General features: G+C 46.1%; 2 non-coding genes across 2 annotated transcripts; one reads left to right on the top strand and one right to left on the bottom strand.

Annotated features, from left to right (window-relative positions):
- Positions 1-2,855: 2,855 nt before the first annotated feature.
- Positions 2,856-2,926, top strand: TRNAG-CCC (transfer RNA glycine (anticodon CCC)). The gene has a single exon. It is a non-coding gene; the product is annotated as a tRNA-Gly (tRNA).
- Positions 2,927-13,492: 10,566 nt separating this feature from the next.
- On the bottom strand, positions 13,493-13,580 carry TRNAR-UCU (transfer RNA arginine (anticodon UCU)). Its single transcript is given in 2 exon segments — positions 13,493-13,528; positions 13,544-13,580. It is a non-coding gene; the product is annotated as a tRNA-Arg (tRNA).
- Positions 13,581-26,890: the final 13,310 nt, after the last annotated feature.

The following is a 26,890-nucleotide window of genomic DNA, read 5'->3' as shown; positions in this document are numbered from 1 at the left end:
GCATGCAGACTGTATTTGATCTAAGGACTTATGTATCTTTTAATATGCCTTGTATATATATTTATTGTGTTATGCTATCTTTCATTGTTGCATCATATAAACCCAATAAAGGTTATTTGACTTGACTTAAAACCATTCAAGTGATTTTATCAATTACTAAACTCATACACCATTTGTCCTCCTTAATACCACAGTATTCATCTCTTTATCCCTTCATTTTACTGGGACTAGACAAGGTACCAGAGCACAGATGCTTGATGTGGGGAAACAGCTGACCTGATGTGGTAAAGCAAAGGTCACCAAGTTACAGCCAGCCTGGCCATCATGGTTTTACCACAGGTAGATGAGAGACGTGAGGCTTACAAGAGCGTGGGAGACTGTGAGTGCACCCCAGTAGGAAATCTCTGGGGAGAACGGTACAATGTTGGGGACCATGTCTATTAGCCTAGCTCATCTGTGACAGAAATGAGTACAGTTGTTAATTCATCAGGACCTGAATCCAAGACCATTTCCTGTCCTCAGGTGCATGACTTCACATACTGCCTCCTGCCCTCACCTTCTTGGGTTACTATGTACCCGGTCAATTTCATAAGCGGGGGACCGTGTCCCACATGCATACTCCAGCCTATTAGTGAGACCCCTTGTGTGCCACCACTGTCATCCTGTCACTTGCATCTACGACCATATCTCACCTTGTCACTCTAGCACTCCCAAGCAACTGAGATTTTTACTGGGAGATGAGACACTATGAAATCCCTACATGCTGTACAACCACCAGCCCTCTCCCACTTCAATAGATCAAACCTCTATCATTGAGGGAACAATTGTGAGGGCCAAGGAAAGTGAGAAAAACACAACCGACTATCACAACAGCAGTTGGGTCGTTGACCCCAATCACAGACCTGCCAACCTGCAAAAAAATGTCACAGTGTGAGGAGAGGGCTGTGATTTGTAGGGGACGGGGCCTCATACCTACAGCTATCTGAGAAGCACTATGTCCTCCACAAATCTCCTCTCGTGCACTTCCCACCCAAAAAACAAAGGGTCACTGAGGCTCTCACCGATGCCCTGGGGGTGTTTTCACATCCCTTTATGCGCATGGGCTGCTTACAGTCTCCGAAAAGGACATGGAAAACTGCTCTGAGCAGGGCTGCCCACCTGTCTTTCCTGCCACTGCGTGATATTGTCTCCTCACCATTTGTCCTCCTTCATACCACAGTATTCATCTCTTTATCCCTTCATTTTACTGGGACTAGACAAGGCACCAGAGCACAGATGCTTGATGTGAGGAAACAGCTGACCTGATGTGGTAAAGCAAAGGTCACCAAGTTACAGCCAGTCTTGCCATTGTGGTTTTACCACAGGTAGATGAGAGGGACGTTCACAAGAGCGTGGGAGACCGTGAGTGCACCCCAGTAGGATGTCTCTGGGGAGAACGGTACAATGTTGGGGACCATGTCTATTAGCCTAGCTCATCTGTGACAGAAATGAGTACAGTTGTTAATTCATCAGGACCTGAATCCAAGACCATTTCCTGTCCTTAGGTCCATGATTTCACATACTGCCTCCTGCCCTCACCTTCTTGGGTTGCTATGTACCCGGTCAATTTCACAAGCCAGAAACCGTGTCCCACATGCATACTCCAGCCTAATAGTGTGAACCCTTGTGTGCCATCACTGTCATCCTGTCACAACCATCTGCGGCCATATCTCACCGTGTCATCCTAGCTCACCGAAGCAACTGAGGCTTTCACTGGGAGATGAGACACCTATGAAATCTCTTCACGCTACACACCCACCACCCTGCAGCCCTCTCCCACTTCAATAGATCACACCTCTATCATTGAGGGAACAATTGTGAGGGCCAAGGAAACTGAGACAAACACAACTGACTATCACAACAGCAGTTGGGTCTTTGACCCCAATCACAGACCTGCCAACCTGCAAAAAAATGTCACAGTGTGAGGAGAGGGCTGTGATTTGTAGGGGATGGGGCCTCATACCTGCAGCTACCTGGAAAGCACTATGTCCTCCACAAAGATCCTCTCGCGCACTCCCCACCCAAAAATCAAAGGGTCACTGAGGCTCTCACTGATGCCCTGGGGGTGTTTTCACGTCCCTTTATGCACATGGGCTGCTTACAGTCTCCGAAAAAGACATGGAAAGTTGCTCTGAGCAGGGCTGCCCACCTGTCTTTCCTGCCACTGCGTGATATTGTCTCCTCACCAGGTGACTGTGTGAAGGGAGCTGAAATAGGGTGACACACGGTGGCACTGTGTGAGTTTGCAGTTTTGCAATCACTCTACAACTGACTCTTTCTGTCCACTCCCCAGCTCCATAACCAACCCACCTAGGAAGGCCTGTGAAGATGGTCAGGATTTATTACATTGAATAAATCTGATGCCCAGGGGTTCAAAACTAATCGGGTGCATAAAAATCAACTGTTGGAAGTATTTTTCCTTCCGTGTGGAATAGCGTGGTTTTTGTTTATTGCACCAAAATCTGCATGCCCTGTAAATACTGGACCCTTCTTCCATCTAATTAAATTGTATCTTTCTTAACCTGCCAAGATTTAAGATGATGAAGAAACTTTCACTCACCCAGTAATCACCATTCGCAATATTCTGTGCACCACGTATAATTGCAATCGCTGCACAAGCAGGTGGGAGTTTCTCAGGAAACTGAGTTTACCAGGCATCTGTTCTCAGGCCTGTAGGCCCCCATTAGGAATGGCCACTCTGTAAATGGTGGGATATTTATTGCACCCGATAATCTCCTAGTCCATTGAGTCACAGTTTATGAGATGTGACTTCTTAATAGGTCTCATATAGAGCAATGATATCAGGTGTGTTGTCTGCACCAGTAGTGTAGTGGTATCATGTAAGATTCCCATTCTTGTGACATGGGTTTGATTCCCAGCTGGGGCATGCTCCTCTTTTTTTTCACTGTCATCTCAAAACTGCTTTTTAATTTTCCTTAGATTGGGCATTAAGCTATTTGTTCATTTTCATGAAGAATAAGAAATAGGGATGGACGCCTGACCTTGAATCTTTCTTATAGGGCTATTTTACGCATAAGTGTTCTCATTGACAAGAAATACGACTAATAAAACCCCATAAACGCAACTCTGTTGTCCATGTGCATCTAGTTTAGGGAAGGATAATGTTCATAAATAAAACACTCCGACTTTGAGAAACCTACTCAATACATATGGTGTGGATAGCTGTTGCTGACCCTCACGCTTAGTATATTAATCGAGCACTTTGTTCTTAAAGTTCTTGTGATTTTAAGGTTTTGTGAGATTTCAAATTCTTTAATATATGACCTAATGGTTTTACTTACGATTTTTTATCATAGAATGTTTGATATAGATTTTTTCAAATTAACTTGGTATTTCCAATTTGTAAGACGTTTAAAGTGGAAGCTACAACAATTTTTAGATTTGTTCCTTTGAAGTCTTATATTTTTTTAAGTTTTTATGTAGCGCAAACTCGACCCGAAGGTATTGGAGCGCTTTACATGAGCACCAGTTACATTACACAGGGAAGCATCCATTTTTGTAGGCATGGGGAGATTGAGTGATTCACCCAAGGCCAGGATCACAGGATGTTGAGTGGATAGTACACATTTATATGAAGCTGGGGCTCTGACTGTCAGAGCATGTTTTAGCAAAGTAAAGTTCACTGTTAAGAAAATAACATTTGTCACAAAACATGACTACAACTTTCTCGGGGTCAAGTCTAATGTAGCGACGAAGACCTGGACTCGGAGCAATGAAGATTACTGGTAAGTAACCGGGGCATTACCTCTCCCTCCCTCTTCCTCACGACAGTATGGGTAAATACTGTGCTAAGGAAGACCTGGCTTCGGAGCAATGAAGATTACCGGTAAGTAACGGGGGCATTACCTCCTCCTCTGTCTTACTCACCACAGTATGGGTAATACTGTGACGAGGAAGACCTGGACTCGGAGTAATGAAGATTACCAATAACTAACTGGGACAATACAAGCTTCCTGTGTGCTTCATACTTTTTCCCTTCCAGGTAAACCTGGAACAAATGCACGGGCTCTTTTCTGCATCACCAATATAATTGTTGTAGACGTCTATTAAAAAACACATGATCACAGAGTTGTTCATCGCTCACAGTGCCTAGATACCCTAATGGGTGATTAGCTGTACTTTTTAAATCCTGATTGATTCACAGACACCACTTGTTTCTCGCACTAACAAGAAAAACATAAGCAATTAATGTTCATTTCAGAGAAAAAAGTTCACCTCTTCCATTTCTATATCTACAGTGGATAAAGAGGAACATTGAGATAATAAAGTAACATCTATCTTTAGACGAGACTACAATTTCTACCAAAAGTGGGGCTTGAACCCACCAATTACATGTCCCTTGGATCTTAAGTCCAATGCATTAACCAGTCAGCCATCCTGGTAAACAAGAGAAAAGCAATATCAGTCTGTATGACATGGCAACTTCATGCATGCTGGAGTGGGTGGAAGAAAAATATAAATGACACAACCATAGATGAATGGGTGAGGTGTAGCTGGAAAAACATATAAGTAACTATGTTATACACATAATTTTTGTATATTCAAAAGGCCGGATTGCTCCCTGGGATAAGTTATTTAAAGTACCATTGGTGAAACTGAGTCCAGAATAAGTGTTTTCTGAAGAATGATCCGCTTAAGAACTGACATCTATATTGAAGCTTTTGCATTTTGTACTGCCTGCATAGAAAAAATAAGATAGCTAAATAACGAACAGTTTCAAATAGACAGAACTTGTTATTCTGTGAAATCAGCAGTCAGAAATATAAAGAACACTCCAAAAGGAATTTACAACAGCATTGGCAGGAGAAAGGAACCAATAACGTTGGAATGTGTCCGGTGCTTAAATCTGGTACAAAGCATCCTACTATCACATCAGTCTCTAGACAGAAAGGCAGCATTCAAGTAATTATAAAATAAAAAACATGAACTCTGGCAGTGAAAGGAACAACCTTGGTTGTGGATGTGCTCATTGTGAGAGACCAAAATGCAGCATCTCACAGTGAAGTTAACCAGCGGCTTAAGTTCAGGCTTTATGTTGGAAGCAAAACGTGAATGACACAACTACAGACCAATGGGAAAAGTCTTGGTTAACTCTAGACCTAATAAAAAGTGCCACTCGTGGGTATCTGATTGCGTTGGATCAGGTCAAGGTCACAAGTTCGGAAGCATTGCAATGGAGCATGGGTCAGGCACATGGACCAAGGTCGTCCTGGTTAAGAGAATATCTTTCGAGAGTCCAAGCCCATATGAGGAGCCTCAGCAGGATATTCGCATTATGGTGTGCTGCGAGGAGATCTTTGTCGTCAAAAGGAGCAGCCATCATTAGAACTTCCCATTGGTGGAAGATGTGGGTGGTTGCTGAAAGGCATGAAGAGCAGGTCACCATCAGAATTTTGCATTGGTGGGAGATGCAGTGATCGTTGGTGATCCAAGGAGGTACTTATGATCACAAAGAGCCCCATACTTCAGATTTGTGATCTGTATTTTGGTTTTGAGGTAGGAGGAGACACTATGATGCAAGCCAAAGGTTTGCATTCCATTCGGACCAGGGCCCTGCATTTGCCTCTACTGCATTCAGGGACACCATGGGGACGATGGGTGTTGAACTCCATTACTCCTCACCATCCCATCCCAGGGAAATTATGTCGTGGAGAGGCGGAACCGTGATCTAAAGCAGTCCTTAACAGCTAGAGTATTAGGTTCTGGCCGCAGCTGGCTTCATCACCTATATGGGGTCCAGAGAGCACTGAATAATCTGCCAAGACGGTCCTTTGGGGGATGCACTCCCTATGAGGTTCTCTTTGGGATACCTATGTATGTCCCAGATCTTGATGGTTCTGGTATGGTGGCAGCAGAAACACCTTTTGACATCTATACTGTAAATACTGGACTCACTGTCTCACAGAAGCTTCAGCAATTTTGTGATGATAAATCATCCACCAGTGCTGCAACTTTAGGAATAAGGGATATACTAACAATTCCCACTGGCTGGATTCCTTAAGTTGGGGATCTGGTTCGTGAAAAGATTGCTGTGAAGAAGGAATTCGGTCCATCCTACAGAACACCAGTCTCAGTCTTGGGAATACAAGGTACCAGAACTGTAATATTACCACCGTTGCCTGGTTCCCGAGGAAACAGATTTGTTTCAATTGACAATGTCAAACTACACCATGTGGCCAATCCTGCACAGTAGACCAAGAGGTCCCTTAGGTAGTTCCCAATGCCCTCTCACTACCCAACAGGACATACCTCTTCATGATAGAATGAACACCACTACAATGGACTATGCAATGATGTCCAACAATGCTACAAATTCCTCCTCGACCTTGGGGAGGGCGGAAACTGAACTCTACTGGTCCCTGTTACCACTTCAGCGACAAACCCTGTCCAAGATTTGGCCGTTTTATACACCAATACAACACAGACTGATGAGTGGACCCATCTACAAGTACTGCACTTGCTCCCGTATTTGCAGAGACTGCCTCTGGTTACTTCATCAACATTGATAACTTTTCTTCAGACTCATCCACTCCAGTGATTGAAAATGTTTAAAAAATGCATAGGGGGTCATTCCGACCCCGGCGGGCGGCGGAAGCCGCCCGCCTGGCGGGAACCGCCAAAAGACCGTACCGCGGTCAAATGACCGCGGCAGTCATTCTGACTTTCCCGCTGGGCCGGCGGGCGACCGCCAGAAGGCCGCCCGCCGGCCCAGCGGGAAAGCCCCTTCAACAATGAAGCCGGCTCCGAATGGAGCCGGCGGAGTTGAAGGGGTGCGACGGGTGCAGTGGCACCCGTCGCGATTTTCAGTGTCTGCACAGCAGACACTGAAAATCTTTATGGGGCCCTGTTAGGGGGCCCCTGCACTGCCCATGCCTGTGGCATGGGCAGTGCAGGGGCCCCCAGGGGCCCCACGACACCCGTTCCCACCATCCTGTTCCTAGCGGTATTTACCGCCAGGACCAGGATGGCGGGAAGGGGGTCGGAATCCCCATGGCGGTGCTGCAAGCAGCGCCGCCATGGCGGATTCCTTGGGCCAGAGGTAAACCGGCGGGAAACCGCCGGTTGCCCTTTTCTGACCGCGGCTTTACCGCCACGGTCAGAATGGCCCTGGAAGCACCGCCAGCCTGTTGGCGGTGCTTCCGCGGTCCCCGGCCCTGGCGGTCATGGACCGCCAGGGTCGGAATGACCCCCATAGTCTTTATTTGTGGCTTACGACAAATTACTTAAGCTATCCCTGGAACTACTTATGGTTCTGCCTGATGTTTTCGAACTTATTTCTATGGACTGGGTTTGTGACTGTTTTCTTCTTGCTTATAAATGGTCATTACATTCCTGAACGCGCCTCTGTAGCGCCTGTGGATGAGGTCTTAACTCCATATCATTCCTCCCCCACGGTCTGCAGAGACTTTTCCCCAGTGAACATTTCAGCTGTACCCATTTCTGATGGGATTGTATGGGACGAAGTTCCATTTGAAATACACGGGCCTACTGAGGTTATTCAAATACCATATGTATTCAAAATATCTATGGCAGATGTTATTACACCCCGTGTTGTATCTGATGAGTGGGATGTCCAGACAGTTGATTTCATGTTAAATGAAATGAAGGACTATTCAGTGTTTGAAAGTGATGATGTATATGTAAATACAATGAATTATGGGGAAATGTTCTGCTACAATAATTGGGGACATTACTACCTGCACCATGCAACTAGACATAGACAAGTACTTAGTTACACACAGTGGGAACATTGTTCGACACCACCAGTAGGGAGCCCGAAAAGTTATTTAGCGGAATTCGCTTATTTTTATGGGCATGACGCAAAACATTCTGAATCATATTATTTAAAATTACCTCCTTCCAAAATTCAGTAAATTTTGCTAACAGACACAAAACTAATTTATTAAGCTTCCTTTGTTTCCCGTCTTGCTATTGAAGGTTACGATCACTGGAAGAACACTATTGATTTAAAGAGTGTATGGGGAACACAAGATTGGCAGATACAGGGTAGGGAAGCTTTGTTTAGAGCATGCCTGATTCCTGTACAAATGATCTATTTAAATGACAGGATTCAACAGACTTCCTGCCTAGGGTTAGCAAACATAAAGGAAATGAACCCGCCTAGTATTCCCACACCGGCGAAATTTAATGATTGGCAATTCTTCTTGAATAACAGTGAAGAGCTAGATGCAAAGGTTCAGGCTGGTACCTATAATTCTTCACTTTCTAGCCCCAGGGGGTGGTTAATCTGGCCAGTAGGCACTAATGGTTGTTAGGCACGTTTTTTTAATTTCTCAAGAGGGTTCAAGATTAGCTGGCCAGATCCTCACTTTATCTCAGGTCAACACAGGGGATAGTTACTACATACAGTGTGGGTAAACTGTGCCAACAATGGGTACAGTCTAACACGTTAGCCGCAGTTAAAGAACACCTTAACACACTTTCCGAAGATATAGACTTACAGGACTTCTTGTTAGGTCCTAGGAAATAGCGCTCTAAAAGATTCATCTATGGTATGTATAATGAGATATGGAAACTTTCTCAGATAGAAGCTGCTGCGCGATTAAGGCAATTAGATAAGGAAAACTTAGAAAAGGATTTCGCAGTTGTCGACAACAGCATGAACACCCTGTCCAACAGAATTTATTCATTGACCAATATAGTGTCGTCTACGATAGATATCTTTCAGACGGACATGTCCCGTTTATACCATGGACAAAGTCAGCTGCGTTCCATCATGCAACTTGACTGGACATTACAAACATTGAAAAATGGCCGAATTCCATAGCGATACATTAACAGTAGTGAATTGTTCACTGCTTTTAATTTGTCCAGGGAACAAAAGACAATGGCTAAAAGGGAAGCGAGTTTCACCATGCTTCATATAGAGAAGTTAGATAAGTTGCGGTCGCGGAAAGTCCTTCAACAGTATGGCTCCTACATGGCATCATTAATCTGCCTATTTCCACTTTTCGTTTTTCGAAATGCTTGAAACATCTTGCTGTGGGCAGGTATGAGCGACTAGGCGATAGCTATATTAAGGAAGAGTGGGAGCAGCCCTTTGAATACAAATGTATGAACGTCGAAACAGAGGTCTTTTTTAGCGGAAGCGAATGTGAGACTACTGTTAGTCATTCAATGATCTGCAAGCAGGTGTCTCTTCACGGCCATTGCAATGTGGGGGTCGCAAATTTGGCCTGTTTTCTGAAGGGTACTCCCGTCCCTTTGATTCGACCAGCATTTCATAGGCTTTTGAATGGAAGTTATGTGGTGCTGAGCGTCCTGTTGCGGAATGCGGCCAGGAATTGCCTACTCGATTTTGGTTTCTAAGGTTGTTACGTGTTGTGGGCATGTTTTATTCCCCCCCACACAAGAAATAAAGGTATCAGAAATGTGGCCTCACATTGATACTATTAATGTAGATTATGACAAGCTGAGTAGACTAAAGGCGTTACTGTTTCAAAAACAAGTCGCGTTGACGTCCGCTAGAGAGACGTATGTTCTCCAGATTGCGAGATCATCAGCCGAGATAAAAACCCTATTAAATAGCAACTTCCCCAAGCTCTTTGGTGAGCTGGTATCCAGAATATTCAATGCCTCAAGCACTACTGGGATTGTCCATTTCTTTAAGGCTGTCGGTCTGGATTTGTGTCCATCTTCCAGACTATCTTTGGAGTCATTCCGTCGGCCATCCATTCACTCTTTTCAAGTGTGTTTGGTGGCTTTCTGTAATTTTTGCATCATTTGGTGGAATACTACTGCTATTTTTTCTGATTCGCAGTGGTTGTTTCTTTACAGCTACACGGAGCAATGGAGCCACTGCCATCAGCACACTGTGCCGTGAACGCATGATTCAGATCTTCAATGTTTCCTTGCTGGAGGAACTAGAGTGGAATTGGTCATTGTCATTTCGACCACTCCTCTGGTGCGTGCAGCCTGTCTTTCGCTGCATATGGTGCTTCTTCGACCATTTGCCAACTGTGTCTTGCTGTCCTGCCAGTATCTCCTGTGGACCAAGAACTGCTGATGTCCCCAATGAGGATTCATGCACGGTCATGCCCCATGAGACTAAGGCTGATCCGCGAGGTCACTTATGAACACTCAGAGTTGGTTCTTCCATCTACGGACAATGGCACTGATGCAGGTGGATAATTGAGACTATTGCGCACTTTTGCTCCGTGAATCCATCCGCCCAAGTGATCGATCTTACATCAGACGATTTGGCCTAATTTTTTGATGACTTTTTACAAGGTGACTTCGGAGCTAGCCTTCACGATCATGACTATAGTTCCACGCCACAATGATTTACTTTTGCCTGCTGTGCTTGTCATGGTTGACTTTAAGTATCTTTAGTATGCTATAAACGTTCCATTTTTAACTATGTTTTTAATTTTGTTTTTTATGCTTCGCTTTTAGCCTAGAGCAGCTTTTTAGCTTTTTGGATTCCCTCACCTTCGGTGGCATCCAGTACTGGCGTCATACTTGTTACGGCAATGGGGAGGTTGTAGTGAATCCTAGTTTGTGTTAATGGGATAACAGGAGTTAGCTTAGCCTTTGGCTTGCAGACTCGTGCCCCCCTCACCTAGTGTCTTTTAACCTACTTAGCTTGCTCTGTCTTAGACCATTTATTTAATTAATTCTTCTAAGATGGCTGCCTTGTTTATAGTTAGGCCTTTTTGTTTAGAGTTATGTTATCAGTGTCACCGCGCTAAGGCATCAACTCATACAACAAAGACAAACAAACTGTAGATGTTCACATTAGAAATGACCGTCCCAAGCTTGCAGCATTATCTATTGTTTTGGAACAACCTACGTCAGGGGACCAAGTAGATCTGTATAAATACATCACACTTTAGACAGATAATCAGAGGGATTCCGACCAGATACCATCGTTGCTATCAATGCTGCACGTCGCCTTGACGCTGACCCGTACTCCGTGTTCTTCCAAAGTTTGAGCTCGAGACCTCATTCAAGGTAGCCAGGGTTTGGGGCTCCTTCCCGGGACATGGCATTGGCAGATTAGCATTAACATACCAAGCTCTCCTTTAGGTAGGAGGTTAGGCCTATCATGATAGGGTATTAAGACATATTACACACTTCATGTCTTTTTGTGTTATTGCAAGATGGTGGGGGTCTCTATAATAATGACTCTTGTCTTTACCATTCTGTTCCTTGCACTGTTCGTTATCCTAATCATTGCAGCCCATATAACTTACCACAGATTGCAGTTGTGTTAAATAAAAACTATTAAAACCTTCCTGCATCTTCTTCATTGCCTGTGTTTGATTGAGACATTATATATCTGTGAGAAAGGGGTAATCTCCGTTTAAGCACGACACTCCCTGAGATGTCTTACTCTTGAGTCCATGCGTAAAGGCTGCCGCAAATCCCCTTTGACTGTTTGGGTTGTTGGTGAGGCACTGATAGTGAGCCGGAAGGGTTGGGATCACAGTTTCAACTTGTTGTACGATAGGCATAGTCACCTACAAACATAAGTACTGTCATCCTTAAACCTGCAGTCTTGCCCAGAGCAAGAGTCCAACTACGACAGTCGGAATGACACCCCCCTGAAAGACTGTGACCTTGCACTCCCCAGGATCAAGAGTACAGGGCACGATGCCCCCTCCAGACCAGTGGGTAAGACACCCTCCAACCCCAGCCTCCCCAGGATCAAGAGCACAGGGCATGATGCCTCCTGCAGAACCAGTGGGTCAGACACCCACCAACCCCAGCCTCCCCAGGATCAAGAGCACAGGGCATGATGCCTCCTGCAGAACCAGTGGCCAAGTCACCCACTCGAGAGACTGTGGCCTTGCACTCCCCAGGACCAAGCACAGGGCATGTTGCCCCCTCCAGAACCAGAGGTCTTGTCCCACCTCCCGGCTGAGGTGACCCACACCCCCCCATCCCCCTGAGGTGCCTGCCTATTTTCCAACTGATGCCCCTGCAGTGTTCCCTCCGTGTTGATGCAGATGACAAGCGGGGCCTTGGACTTTGGCCTGTGGCCCTGAGGCCCACGCACACTGAGGACTGGGCAGTGTCCTTAGAACTGTACAATTGTATATACCTGTTACATTGCATATTTCTTATTTATACTGTGTTGAACTTATTACACTCACTTTAGTCAATTCCTGTTGTCCTTGCATTATTCATCCGAGGTACGAGGTAAATATGTTTTATTACTGCAGCTTATTGTGTGTATGGTGGTGGGGGGTGAGTTGCGTGTGTTTGTCACTCTCTTTTTGCTCCCCTCCTCCCGTGTGTGCTAGGCGGCTGTACTCACCGTCGTCGTCTTTGCCGTTGTTGGTGTTCGTGGTGGAGCAGCCCGTAGAAGAGCATGGCGAAGACATGCAGCTCGGGCTCCGTGGCGGCACGGTTGTTCCCTTTATCTCTAGTGGTGAGTCCTTTCACTTCTCAGGTCTGTTTCCGCGAGGCTTCTGATGTCATTGGTACCGCCCCGGAAAAGGTGGCGGATTGGCATGTCTTAATACGGTGGGCAGAACATTGACTTCCGCCTGGCTGTAGGCGGCTACCACCGTGGTGGCTGTTGTTTCTGCCCTGGCGGTCGGTGTGGTGAAGTGGCTGTCTATTTGAGTTCTCATTGCCATGGTCATAATTTGGCGGTAATTACTGCCAGCTTGATGGCGGTATTACCGGCACTTTTATACCAACTGCCAGGGTTGTAAAGAGGGCCTTAATGTTGTTTGGCTCAGAGGATGGTGACACTAGATGTGGGTGGTGGGTGCTCTTTTCACTGATGCAGCTCGGTCAGAGTTTCCACTGCTCCCAGCCGGACTCTAGTTTAGAGAAACAGATACGAGGGGACAGCAAGGGGGGCAGTTGTGTTGCCTCTGAAGGATCTTGTACAGGAGCAGATAATGTGGACTGATGCTGCTGTGTCCTGGTTTAGTCACAGTCATCCAGGATGATTTGCTGAATTCATCCTGGATTCCATTTCCTGCTCAACAATAGATGCTAAATCCAGAATCTGCCTGGATCCCGCTCTGTTCCACCACTGACCAAGGCCCAGTGCGCCCACCAGTGATAACCCCCAGAGGTCTCTGGTGAAACCGCCCAAGATGTCAAAGGACTACAGACACCGCGGGCCCCAAGTGCTAAGATCCCCTCAAACCCGAACAGCAATTAGTGGATGAAACCCCTCCCTGCCCAGTGCGCTCTGCACCCTCAGTGCGCGGGCGAGTGTCCTGCATCTGAGAGGGAGTCACTGACCTCAGTTTGGGCCTGTATGTGATGTATAAAGCTGGGCTCGGAAAGGCGTCATCGGCGCTACAGGAGCAGGGACCACATACTGTCCGCAGGCCTGGACCGGAGAACCAACGGCGCCCCTGGCAAAAATAGCCTCCTCGGGTAAACCCTTCCAAAAGTCATGAATCAACTTTTCTGTCATAACTTGGAGTGCTCAGAACTAAAACGACTCTGGTGGGATTCGAACCCACAACCTTTGAATGTCTTCGCAGACGCCTAGAAGTCCAACGCGCTATCCATTGCGCCACAGAGCCACCCGTGTGATGAGGGATGGGCCTGTGGTGATGGTCATCTGAAAGTGATCTGCACCCGTCACATGTGTCATGACGGTGACCCCGCCCCCGTTGCTCACAGTTACCACCGCAGCACATTGAAACTCATGTGCAGCCAAACTTCCCGGAGCCCACAGGGGCCCCAACTGCTCCATGTATGAGGGGAGGGGCCCACGTGTGCTGTGGTAAAGTCACCCCAAAGGGTCCTTCTGAGCTTTGTACTTGTTTAAAGTTCAGATAGTGAACCACTAAACACACAATGAATTCAGGCTACTGATCCACGTCATACGAGGGTCACGTGACACATCCTCCACAGCCCCTCCCCCCCCCCCCCCGGGTTACATATACTTTTGTTGGAAGTGCGCGTCTGTTTTAGGCACTTTTAGTTTTCGTCCACTTGACCCGTATAAAAGAAGCCGCATAAATGACCCGTCACTGGGGATGGGGTCTGTTATGCACAAGTGAACAGCTGGGGCGTCTGGTGACAGATGACAACTCCCATCAAACCACAATAGACTTCAGGCTCCCTTCACACAGCAGCAGAGATGGAAACAATCTTCTCACAGACACTCTCCGAAAGCATTTTGTTACTTCAAGACACATAATTACAAATGAACATGCAGTTACAATGTAGCTCGGTTGTGTTGTGTGCCGGTGTGATGAGGCCGGCACACTCACAGAAGTGCACAGGGTCACACACACTTGTACCCCGGGCAGCAGCGGTGAGTGAGGCCGACGGAGAAGCGCGAGGACAAGGGACCGAAGAGAGTGAGGCCCGAGGAGGAGGATGGGGGGCAGCGCTGGGACTGGAAAACAATCACCCCGGACCCATAAACTGGGAGTCAAGGTGTGGCGACAAAAAGGGGGGACAGAGTCACGAGGGGAGGAGCTTGAAAACAGAGTCTGACAGTTAACTCTTGCATTTATTTAAAAAAAATCGGCTTCAAAGAAATTGACAACAGGGAGAGAAATGTGTCAGTAAATCTGTTCTATCTTAACTGATGACAAAGGCACTGGATTTTAAAATATCTTGCAGGGATAAGGCACCTGTTCCCAGATCTTTGTGAGCAATGTTGAGGGGCTTACGATGTCTACAAGTATGGACAATATATGATTCCTACACCTTACAAACTGCATTGTCTTACTTCACATTTCACATTTCCTGTACATTTATTTGTTTTCTTGCATGATTTATTGTGTCTTCATGTGCGATGCAAAGCACTCTGACACCCTGCTATAAAAGAATAAAATTAAAAAAATGTGTATGCCATTTGATTCATTAATAGTGCCATTACTCATGGACACAGATAAATCTTGCATTCTTACAGTTCATGCACATTTCTTTCATGGGAACTTTGAACAAACTGAAAAACCTGCCTCTAAGCAGCGGTGGAAGTGGGCGGGACCTGAGGGGCAGGACGTGCCCACACTTTTTTAATTTAAGGAAAACCATTCCCCTACTTGTCCTGGGGAGACAACCGTCCTGGGACATTTAATTCCCACAGTGAAAGGCTTCAGCGGAAGGGCAAGGCTGGCAGGGCCGGACTGGAAAGGGAGCCATTTGGCGGTGCAGAGGCCCATTGGTTGAGGCCAGTGTGGGCTGTCTTTTCCCACCTACTTTTAAGGATGTTAGAGACTGTTGCCGGCCTATTGTCACATAAAAAATGACAATGAGCTCATTAAAGCAGTCACACTGTTGGAGGGGCAGGCAGCTAAACAAGCCTTCTTGCCAGAGTGCCTGCTGCTTGATAGAAATGTAATTGTGCACAACTGGTTTACCTGCCCATGCAAAGGGAGTTTGGAAGCAGGTATTGTCTTTAATTAATGGAATCACTTGAAGCTTCCTAATGAAACAGATTTGTTTTTTAGTGGTATTGCAAGAAAGTTATCAGCTGAGATGTGAAGTGTGTGCTTTTAAATTACATCTACAAATGCACTAAGTACAGTCTGGTTACCACTAAAATCTATATTTTGGAAGCACTTTTTTATCTTAAACCTTTTTTGCACATTTCATAGAAGCCCGGTGGTTTAAATGGGCTGGTACTGTCCAGTACTGAGCACCAGCACTTTTTTATTTGGAGAGGGAGAGTACCTGCACTTCTCAAGGAAAACGTAATACTTTTAATTGGAGAGTACCGGCACTTCTCAGAAACAAGCAGGTACTCTGGTGCAGAGTACCTGCACCTCTATTTTTCCATTTCAAGCACTGTAGCAGCCTATCTCATACTGTGTGTAATGCAAGTGTAAAATAATGGCTTACTTATTCACAGTGCTTTCTGTCACAGACTGTGACCTCGTAGCACTAAACACACACAAGTCACTATTTTCCACTGCAATAACCCGATTCAGTTCTGCAGTGTGTTAACTAATAGAGGTTTCATAATGTACAATAGTGCATTTCCCACTGGTTAACATAACTTGTATGTATTCTTCATTTGAGTTGTGTGTTATTTTCTATGTAGTTAGGTGAAAGACCAAAAAAGTTACAGAATATTTTGGCCAAGCCTTTGACCCCGCCCCATGGTGCGCAGCATCACAGTTATCTTACTTTTTTATGCACTTCGACCACTGCCGCTAAGCCATGGGTCCCCCTAAGTGCCTGTGAAGTGATAACACACTGTGAGGCTTTGTGCTTTTCCACTGCATTGGCATCTAGGTGTTAGGTTCCAAATGGTTCCCAGCCAAGACCATACTTGGACCAAGAAGGGATGATGGCCCTCTAAAGTAGGCATTTGTTTTGGGCCCAGCTGGAAGTAAAAATAAGAATGCCCCCCTCCCCTCTGCAGGTTGCTGCCCAAACAACAGAATGCAAACAACAAGCAGATGCTGCAGCACTGGTGTTGGGGAATTGCACCAAGACAAATGCAGCATGTTTCCCTGGGCCCACAAATTGCTGTCAGAACTGGGATCCGGTGGGATTCCCCTATTTTCCATCACTGATGAGGTGGAAAGAAAGGAGGGTGAGGCAAAGAGAAAAAAAGATAAAGCACATAGATACAAACTCCCAGAACTACAGAGTTAAATTAGTTGGCAGAACCTCAGCAGTAGGTGGAGTACGGAGCTCATCCCCATACAAGGCCATCCATCCATCCATCCATCCATCAGGCCCAGAGCAAGTTTCAGACACCTCAGGAATGCTGCTAATCTTCATCACCCACTTGTGCATCTTCCTGGCACTCCCAGAATTCAAAGCCAGGCCTGATTCACACCTCGATCGAGAGAGCAATAGCTCCAATTATACTGGGTGATCATTAGGCTTGAAATGTACCAGTCTCTTGTTTGTTACAGATTGACTTCCGCTTTCTCGTGTTTTATTATTTAACATTTAAACACCTCCTTGCATGTTTTCCTTTCTTTGTTCATTTTTATTTCACCTGCCATCTTTCCCTCTCAACCCCACCAAGTGCTTCCTCCCTTTTAACACGCCTCTCCATCACTGCCCCTCTTTCCTTTCTCCTTTTCCTTTCCCTTTCCCTTTCCCTTTCCCTTCCCCTTTTCTATCCCTTCCCCTTTCCCGTTTTCTTCCCCTTCCCTTTTTCTTTCGCTTTCTTTTCTCTTCCCCTTTCCGTTTCCCTTTTGCTTCCCTTTTCCCCTTTCCCCTTTCCCTTTCCATTTCTCCCTTTTCTTTCCCTTTCCCTTTCTCCTTTCCCCTCCCTTTCCCTTCCTCCTTTCCCCTTTGCTTCCCTTTTCTCCTTTCCCTTTCCTTTCTGATTTCCCTTTGCCCTTAGCTTTCCCTTTCCTTTTCCCTTTCCCTTTCCCTTTCCCTTTTCCCTTTCCCTTTTGCTTCCCTTTTCTCCCTTCCCTTTCCTTTCCCTTTTGATTTCCCTTTTCCTTTTCTCTTTCCTTTCCCTTTCCCCCGCCCCTTTCCATTTGTCTCCCCTCTTTGCACCAATGACATGATCCATTATATCTGCTGCTGCACAGAGCCAGAAAGAGACATTACACCAGCAGCAGTGGGTAACTAAGGAGATATCATCAGGTATGAGATAGTTAGAGGTATGTGGGGGCACAAGACAGTGATAGGTGCAAACTTTGAACTATGACACTGAAACAGCCTTCTCTCAATATGATGCTGAGTCCAGACCCAAAAGGCCCTGGGTGATAAAGCGATGCTTACTGCTGTAGGGCAGGGGCAATGGTGTTAGACATTACCGATCCGTAGAATTACCTGCATGGATTCAAGACTCATATATGAGCAATGTCATAACCTGAAGAGCTTCATGTAAAAAAGCACAACCCACAAGAGTTGAACCTCTTCTCACCCAGACTTGAAGCCCAACGTGTTGTCTCCATTGCTCCACTGATCCACCTGGTGAAATGGGCTCCACCACAAACACTGCTGATTGGGTCAAGTATTGATGATGTGTCCTATCAATCTATGATGGTGTCCTACCAGCTTATGATGGTGTCCTACCAGCTTATGATGGTGTCCCATCAGCTTATGATTGTGTCCTATCAGCTTTTCATTAGTGACAAAGGTGCACAGTTCCTGCCAGTGCATCTGTAGGCCTGGGTCAAATAGGGATTCTGTGGGGCTCAGGGGCTCTTGATTTTATATTATGTCTGTCTCAAGAACTTACACTTAAATTCCACTGGATGGATCTCTTTTCAAGATGATTAAATATCGTGTGTATGCTAAGCAGGATGAGATTCTAAATATGGACTACGTTGCACCATTCTGCATATCACTGCCATACTTTCCAACCTTATTACTTCAAATTGTTGGGATACTGTTTTTTTTCATTCAAACCACAGCCTAGTTATTGGAGACATCCTGGGATAGCTGGTGAAACTGCAGATTAACGGTGTTATGAGATCAAAGCCAACTCCCTGAGCAAGGAGAGAGTTATCAACCGATGGTAGCCTTATTATGTCAGGAAATACAAGGTGTGCAGCAGTCATTGGATTTAGTGACTGAGAACACTGCTTTGCACTGGAATCTTTGCTAATGAAGATCTGCATGAGTGAGAGTAAGTCTGGGCCGAGTGCTCAAAAGTCAATCATTTTTGTTCTATCATTTATTAGGTCCGCCAGTAAATAGATTGAGCTGTCTGTCTTGACTAATGCTATCAACACACAAAATACACAGAACAGAGCAATGGGTCAGTCTTCTTCAGCCACTGTTGAAAGAGTTATTCAGATTTAGCAATACCCTAAAGTACAATCACTCTGTGTTGTATGCATTATTCATTATGTTGGACCTTAGCTTTTGCATCAGAAGTAAACAAGTAAGGCCATGCCCATGGGTTAGTCCTAGGACCATCCTGATATCAGAGTCTAGCCCTGGACTTACTGCAACAGCTGCTGCCTCTGTTGTGTGCAGCTTGAGTGAGGGCAAGAGCTGGACACACTGCAATTACCGTAGGAGCCTGGCTCTCTATGCAGTGTACACAAATGATGTGCACTGAGCAGAGAGTCTAAGCAACCCCACCTTGGTTTACAGAAGTACAAACTAGACGATCTAATTCTCTAACTTTTATGGTAACTTGGTTGAGCAGTTAGGCCAATCTAAAGTCCTAAGCATTTGTTGTACTCACAGTATCGATAAATGTGGACACATACTCAAAAGAATAACTCAAGATCAAATTTACAAAAATGCTTCAGATTTTTGTAAAACTTTTAAGACCAGGATCATCAAAATCAGGTAAGTACTTTTTAAGTGATGGTTTTTCAAAGTTTAGCAAAAATAGTCTTTTTGTGCATAATTACACACCATAAGAATCAAAGGGAGAAAACCTTACAAATGCTTATAAAATCAGGCAATGTGTTTACCAATGCTTCGTTTTATTTTTAGGTTGAGGTTCTCTGGATGTCCTGTGGACCAGCTGGGGAAGTTCGGGTGGCTTCTGGTTTCAGCAGGAGCAGCTGCTGAAAAGTCCTTGGAGCTGGTGCAAGACCACTGCGGGGGACAACTTGGAAAAGCACTGCACAGGCAGACTTCAAGTTGAGTCCGATGGGTTTCCTTGGAGTGTAGAGGTTGCAAGCGGTGGGGGACTCTTAGAGCACAGCTGGTTCTCTGGTGCAGGACCCAGGGAGGCCAGGTGCAGAGCAGATAGGTGCTCTTGGAACACGGAAGCAAGTCTCTTTGAGGGTGGATTGCAGGTCAGAAGGGCCACTCTGGGGGGTGGTTCTTATGTGTCCTGAAGTCCCTCGACTGGAGCTTGCTTCTGGTCCTTGGACAGTCTGGAATGGACTTTTCTTCTGGGTATCCGGCGTTCGAGGTCCAGGTCCCCTGGGCTGTTGCATGGTTCAGCCACTGGAGGTTGCAGTGCACCAAACTTGCCACACTTGAAGGATTTGTTCTCCAGGACTCGACAATCACCACTGAGGAGTTGCATGGACATCGGACGGACTTTACACAATCCCAGAGGCCCTTCACTCTTCTGAAAATCAATGAAGATGTCCATCCAGAGTAAAGGCATCACTCTCTGCAACAAAGAAGCAAAAGACCAGTGATGTCCAGTTCACTGTCTAGCCACTGACACAGCAGCCGGACCAAATTCCACATCAAATACCAGGCAAAAAGTGCGGGGGCTCACCATGTTAAAATAGGCGCTTTCTCACAATGACCCCTGATCCCAGTACAGCACATTAGTTTTCAGTGCATGGATTATTGCTGGGACTCATTGTCTGTACTCACTCATTCGTGGAGCAGAGACACGGCACTGGGATGGCTCATGGTTGACCTGCTAAGGCTGCATGGTTGCTTGCACAGTGCATTATCTTATGACCGTGACTCAGCCTGAACCAGCATGGCTGACAGTGCTTTAGGCTTAAGAGGGCAGGTGCATGTATCTCTGTGCAGAGAGTCAGTGACACTATTGGTTATGTGGTGCCAGGCAGAAGTACCATGAGATGGTGACCCTGCCCTGGGTGCTGCTCCATCCCACCCCCCACCACTGCTGCTGTGTGTTCTGCAGTAGGGGCAGTGCAGAGCATGTTCAACACAGACACCTGTAATTGTTTACCTGTTTTTTTCACCTTTCCTTCCCTTCTTGTGTTGATTACCTTAGTGAGAATCAAAGGGAAATGGGAAAGTGCAAATAATAGCATCATAGGCCAAGGAAACAACTGGAAATTCACTTTCCAAGCCCCCTGCTCCCTACCAGTGAGCAGAACAGGGGCAGCAGAACATCCTGATGTCATGAACACGTCTACCCCGATCCACAATCACCATAAATCCTTGATCCTGTGACAGAAGTTCATCGAAGAAGGAAACACCCTGCTCAATGTGTCTGCCTGATCAGTTTCCATGTCCAGTAGGCAAGTCCATTGAATGAAGTGAAATGTGAGTCTTTTTTTAAAAGAGAAGAGAATGTGCCAAAGTGTCAGACTCTGAAAGTTAGTTCCCCTTGTCAGTCAGTTTAAGTGAGAATTTGGAGCCTGATTGTCCGTCCTGATCAATAGAGCTGTTCCTCTGAGCTGAGCGGATCACAAAAGCAGACTCATCCAAACGTCCATCAAATCTCTCCAGTTGAAAGACATCCCAGTCCACTGGGCCATCCAGTGCCCTTGAGCTGACCCCAGACCTAGAGTGGCACCCAACCCTTTAGAGCTGGCATCCGTGGTTTGATACCTTGGGGTATGTGACTACTTACAAGCCACCATTGAGATACACACTTCAGAGAATCTGCCACTGCCACCTACTGGTGAAAGTAAGTTAGGCAGAGCCTTCATACGAAGAAAATGTAGTTTTCTCATTAACTTTGGTTCCATTCGACGTATTTGTATGAAACTTTTTTTTAAAGTTCAACTACTTTGGTTTGCTCATTGCAAGCATTCAAGCAATCCATTAGGCGAAACGAGCTGTCACAAAAGTGGCAATTTAAACCCAATAGGATTTTTTGGTCTTCAACACAGAGCAAAAATGAATAAACAGAATTGCACTAAATTGAGCCTGACGGTAGAACTTTATTCAAGGACTGCACTTTTGTTGTTTTGGTGTGAATCTGTTAAGTATTTTGAAAAATAACAATTTAAAACTGTCAAGGTTGAGCATAGTGTGGTCACATTTTTAAGATACTTGGACCAGTAATTTGCAAAGACCTCTTGAAGATTACCAATAGCTAGAAACTTTGGTGCCTGTGGCCCACCCCCATTGCACATAACGAAAACCAATATCAGCTGGGGTTGGACTCCAATGAAGGGTGGAGCGCAGAACCTGGCCACCAAGCCCTGTGCCCACCCCTGCGGCATACAGCAATAGGCAGTGTATAGTGCATGTCAGATGCCCACCGAGGGTGGGGTGTGGCCATGTGCACCACCCCACTGCTCATGGGTGGTGAGGGGCAGTGCCAGAGCTCATCAGGACCTGCACTCCACCCCTTCAGCGCACCACCAAAGGTCATGTAGAGTGGGTTTGAACACTTGGGAAGGTGCAGGGCCAGGACTCTGGACAGCTCCTGCACTCTACCTCTGCTGCTCACCGTCAAAGCCATAAGCAGCGGGGCAGACGCCTATGTTAGTCCTGCGGTACCTTCAAGATTCTCAAGCCTGGTACTGTAACACCAAGGCAACCTCACCGTAGGTAATTGGGGTATTAGTTGTGCAGGATGTGAGGTCTGTGCAAGTAATAGGTCCACAATTTCCCCTTACTGGGAGCCAAGCACCCCATTGTACTGCTAGAATATCTCAGGGCAGCGAATCACAGCAGTCCAAGGCCTGCTCAAGGGATGTGGCGTGGGGCTGGTAATCAGCGCTCGCTGGCACGCAACAATACGAATCAATAAATGATTGTCCAGTCTTTGCTTTTCCTTTAAAAAAGGAAACATAAACTTATCTCTCACACACGCATTGCTAAATATTAAGCATTAATTTACAAATATGTACATAAGGCAGACAGAAAGTACCTTAGATGACATTATGAAATCTCATTTAACCGCAAAAGGGTCATGACCCCCAAAATCACAATACCCCCCACCTATACTAGATAACACGTCATGATATAGGAGGGCATCATTATAAATAAAGTGGCCTATTAGCTCTATAAAGGGTCATCACATTACAAAAACAACAAACCACATGTTAAAACACTATCAATTTGTGAGAAAATGCAATAATCAATCATAAACATGGGTAAATGCAATTATTAATATTAATAAAGCATAGCGACCTTCATCAGTAATCACAATCAACATATTTATATCAATAATACATTTCAAACTGAACATAGCAGGCGTCAGTGTGCTTTTTATATACTTTCAGGCCACATACAATGCATCCATAAAAACAGCCCCTAGAGGGCACAACTTCCTAGCCACATAATATGAAGCCATAGAAAGAGCCCCTAGAGGATGCTGCATTCTATGTTTCTTCTTTATGTACCTTCAAGCCTATACAATTCAGCCATACAGCCAATGACCCCGGTTCAGGATCCACCTTGCCTGGCAGTTCAGGCTGGACTGTTCCCATGAGGGGCAGGGTCAAGATTGATTTGCATATGGTTGGGTCCAAACTGAGGTAGCATGGTGTGCACAATAATGATGGATTGGGATGTGGCCCAGGGTGATTATCAGTGAATAATATTAATTCATGCATTCCATCCATCACTTTTTTGTATACTTTTTTGTGTCAGCCTAAGTGAGACAGCTATGCCCAGAAGTGAGTCCCGTGCACACTGACTCACTGGAACCAAGCCATACCAAACTTCTGACCCCATAAAAAGGATGAAACCAAGTCTGGGTTGCTTGTGTTTTCGGTTCAGGAAGAACCTGGCCTGGCAGTTCAGGCTGGGCTACTGTTGGATAAGAGTTGTGACTGATTTGCACATGGCTGTCTCCAAACTGAGGTGGCATGGTGTGACAAGTAACAATGGATTGGGGTGTGGCCCCAATTGATTACCAGTGGCTGAGGTTAAGTCATGCATTCCATCCATCAATTTTTGTATGCTTTTAGAAAGTTAGTATTTTCTTCTCCTAATCATTTGGTACCTGCACCCTGCTTCCTGAGTCACAGGACTAGGTGTAGTTGGCATTTGGCCTTCGTTTATTCCTTGAATACAGCCACATCAAAAGAGGAGTGGATGTTGGCAGGATGGGCCATGATGACAGGAAGAGCGGTGGAGTTGAGCAGAGCACCACTGGCACTTGAAATGTACTGCCTCAGCACACTCACAAATAACTCACTAGCCTTTGTGACCCAGGACATCCTGGGACAAGAGCAAAGAGTCAGGAAATTCCAGACACTTTTCTGGGGAGAAACTCCAGACGTTTTTCCTACTTCAAAGCTGGCACCAGGTATAAAATTAGTACCCTCAAATCCACTCTTCAGTTCACTTCTGGGTGTGGGAGGACTATCAGAGAACTGTCCTGCTGCCTGTGGATGGCTGTGTACTTCAAGGAACTGCCCTCCTACACCAAGAGGACTGCCCTGCTGCCTGAGACCTGCTTTCCTGCTTGAACCCAGGTCTATCAAAGTGACTCTAAGGCCTAGTTGGCTGTCCTCCTGATCCGAACCCCAGGGACATGCCCTGCTGCCTGTGGATGGCAGTGTACTTTAAAGAACTGCCCTCCTACACCAAGATAACTGCCCTGCTGCTTGAGACCTGTTTTCCTGCTTGAACCCAGGTCTATCAAAGTGACTCTAAGGCCTAGTTGGCTGTCCTCCTGATCTGAACCCCAGGGACATGAAAGGCTCTAAGCATCTTGAACTTGCACCTGGAACCGGCCTAAGTGAGTCCTGATCCTCCAAGTGGTGCCCCCTCAGCACTGGGGCCTCGGAAGTGGTGCTAAAGGTGCCCAGGTAGCCCAAATCCAAAACTTACAAACGTTTCTGCCAAAACGTGCTCTGAGAACCAAGAGGAAACCGGAACCAATATGTCCACGAACCCTCCCAAGGTGCATTGTCAGTCACCTTGACTTCACAGTAGCACCCACTGTGTTCCTTTCTGCAGCAGCACATCCTGTTCTGTGGCTTATCTCTGGAAGGGTATTCTGCCTCCCGGAGCCCTCATCGGACACAGCCTGCATCTTCGTCCTGCTAGACATTTCCGACTTCCATATCAGAAACTAAGGCCCTCATTATGAACTTGGCGGGAAAACCCACCGAGTTCGGCGCTGGCGGTCAACAAAAGACCGCCAGCGCGCAGAAGACCCCACCAGCCAAATTATGATAAATCAGCTGGGCCGGCGGGTGGAAACAGTGTTTCTGCCCGCCGGCCCAGCTGAATGCAGGGCCTGTACATTGACACTGGCTCCACATGGAGCCGGCGGCAATGTTGCAGTGCAGCGGGTACAGCAGCATCTGTTGTGCATATCACTGCCCGTATATTGGGTAGTGACATGCGCGACAGGGCTGTGCACGGGGGCCCCTGCACTGCCCATGCCAAATGCTTGGGCAGTGCAGGGGCCCCCTAGGGGCCCGGAGGCACCCATTCTGCCAGCCTTTCAAGGCCGGTGGAATCAGGTACATTATCCGGCGGACAACGCTGCTTTCAGCGCTGCCCTGACGGATATATAACTCCACCATCGCCAGGCTGCCTGGCGGTGGAAGCCTGGCTGTGGCAGAGTTACTCCAGTGGTAGTTCTGCCAGGTATGTTATATGGCGGCCTGGGCCGCCATGCCGTTCGCGGTAATTACCACCACCGCTGTCATGGCGGCCCAGACCGCCATGTTCATAATGACCGCCTAAGTCAGAACATAGAAACCTTCACTGGAACTTCCTCCATACACTCCACGATGACGATACCTCCTCCTCGGACAACGCCAGCTGCCTTGTCCAGCTGAACTTTACCTTCTCAGACATTTGTCTCTGAAATTTCTTCTAAGTACAAAGGAAACCGGAGACCAGGCCCAATCCACTTTGTGTATCTGAACAGTGCTCCATCGCAATCAGCAATAACTTTCAACGTAACCCCGATCTTGTGCGACTACATGTCAGCTGTTGATCTTTACTGTGCTATTTTTCACTTTAAACTTTAAAAAATCATAACTCTGATTCTACTGTAAGTGCTGCATAAATATTTTACTAATTGCCTCTAAGTTAAGCCTGATTGCCTATTCTGCCAAGCTACCAGAGAGTCAATCCCAAATTAATTTAGTATCTTTGTGGGGCTCACCCTGACATGGATTGTAGCTGTTGGTAGAGTAGGATTTCACCCCCTCAACCAACAACCCAATTTCTCATAGGACACAAGCCTTTTTTTAATTTAAAATGTTCTGCAATAAGAGCTATCAAAGCGAAACTTGCACGAGAGTCTCTCCAGCTCTGCACCCTTTATGATGACAGCTGTGGGTAACAGAAGTGCATGGTGGCGCAGTGCTGTCCCTGCTCTTCCGGTGCTGGGGTAAGGTTGTTACTCTGTAAGTGCTTCTGCATCCCAGTGGGTGGCATGTCATGGACCCAAACACTGCGTGCAGTGACTGCTTATCACATGCCGGCTTTAGGGCGAGCTTGGCAGCGCGCAGCGCTGTCTGCAAGACGTGTTGTATTCAATATGGGCTTTTAACCATGCCCAGTCTCGCATTTTGTTCTTTGTTGTGTTTGTCTTAAATGCTTCACTTTCATTGGTGCATTGTGCTAAATGTCCCTCCTTTCCGTGCTAAGTTCCCATCAAGGGAGCATTCACTAAGAGAACATTTTTTTGGCCATCACCCTACGTCAGGCTTCCTCCTGTTCCAGCATGTGATGGCCCCTCCTCCTGCTGGTTTTAGTTTTTCCTTTATTCCGAGCCGCAATCCTTTCTCCTCTCGGCTCGATGTTGTGCTTCATGTTTGAAGGTATGTTTTTTTTTAACAGTTGAGCCTTGTGTTTAGGTGTCACTAAGACAATCCTAAAAGGAAGGCCATGTTGCAGAGGGACACTTTCACTAACAGCTATGCTAAGACTGTATTATCTCCAAAAACTAGTTTTTAAACTTTACTCCGGCAGAGGTGTTCCTTTAAAGAAATTGTTGTGTACACATTTTTGTTTTGAATAGAGAACTATACACAGCATCTTTTCTATTCTAAACCACCCCTCAAGATCGCATTTTTTTGTTGGGGGCGTGGCACAAGAGTGAGCTCAATAAATATTCATTTTATGTGAAATGTGTATAAATCGTGCCGTCCACAGTGATTTTGTTTGGTCTAGCGTTCTTTGGCGTTGTTGTTCACTCGCATTTTCTGTTTCTACAATATTATTTTTCTCAGACTCATTTCTTTTTCTAGGCCACTTTTCGAAAGCACATATACAATCATTTCCGGGCTAGTCTTGTCCTCTTTGGTCCGTTGTTGCTGGCAAGATGGTGAGGGTTTATGGGTTTCCACTAAACCAGCGTTTATAGTATCCACGTTCATCCTTCCTCTGTAACGGT

This window comes from Pleurodeles waltl, unplaced genomic scaffold, assembly GCF_031143425.1.
Source record: "Pleurodeles waltl isolate 20211129_DDA unplaced genomic scaffold, aPleWal1.hap1.20221129 scaffold_70, whole genome shotgun sequence".
In the NCBI taxonomy this organism is placed as follows: Eukaryota; Metazoa; Chordata; class Amphibia; order Caudata; family Salamandridae; genus Pleurodeles; species Pleurodeles waltl.
Note: the sequence above shows the minus strand (reverse complement) of the source record. Positions and strands in the feature narration are given on the sequence as shown.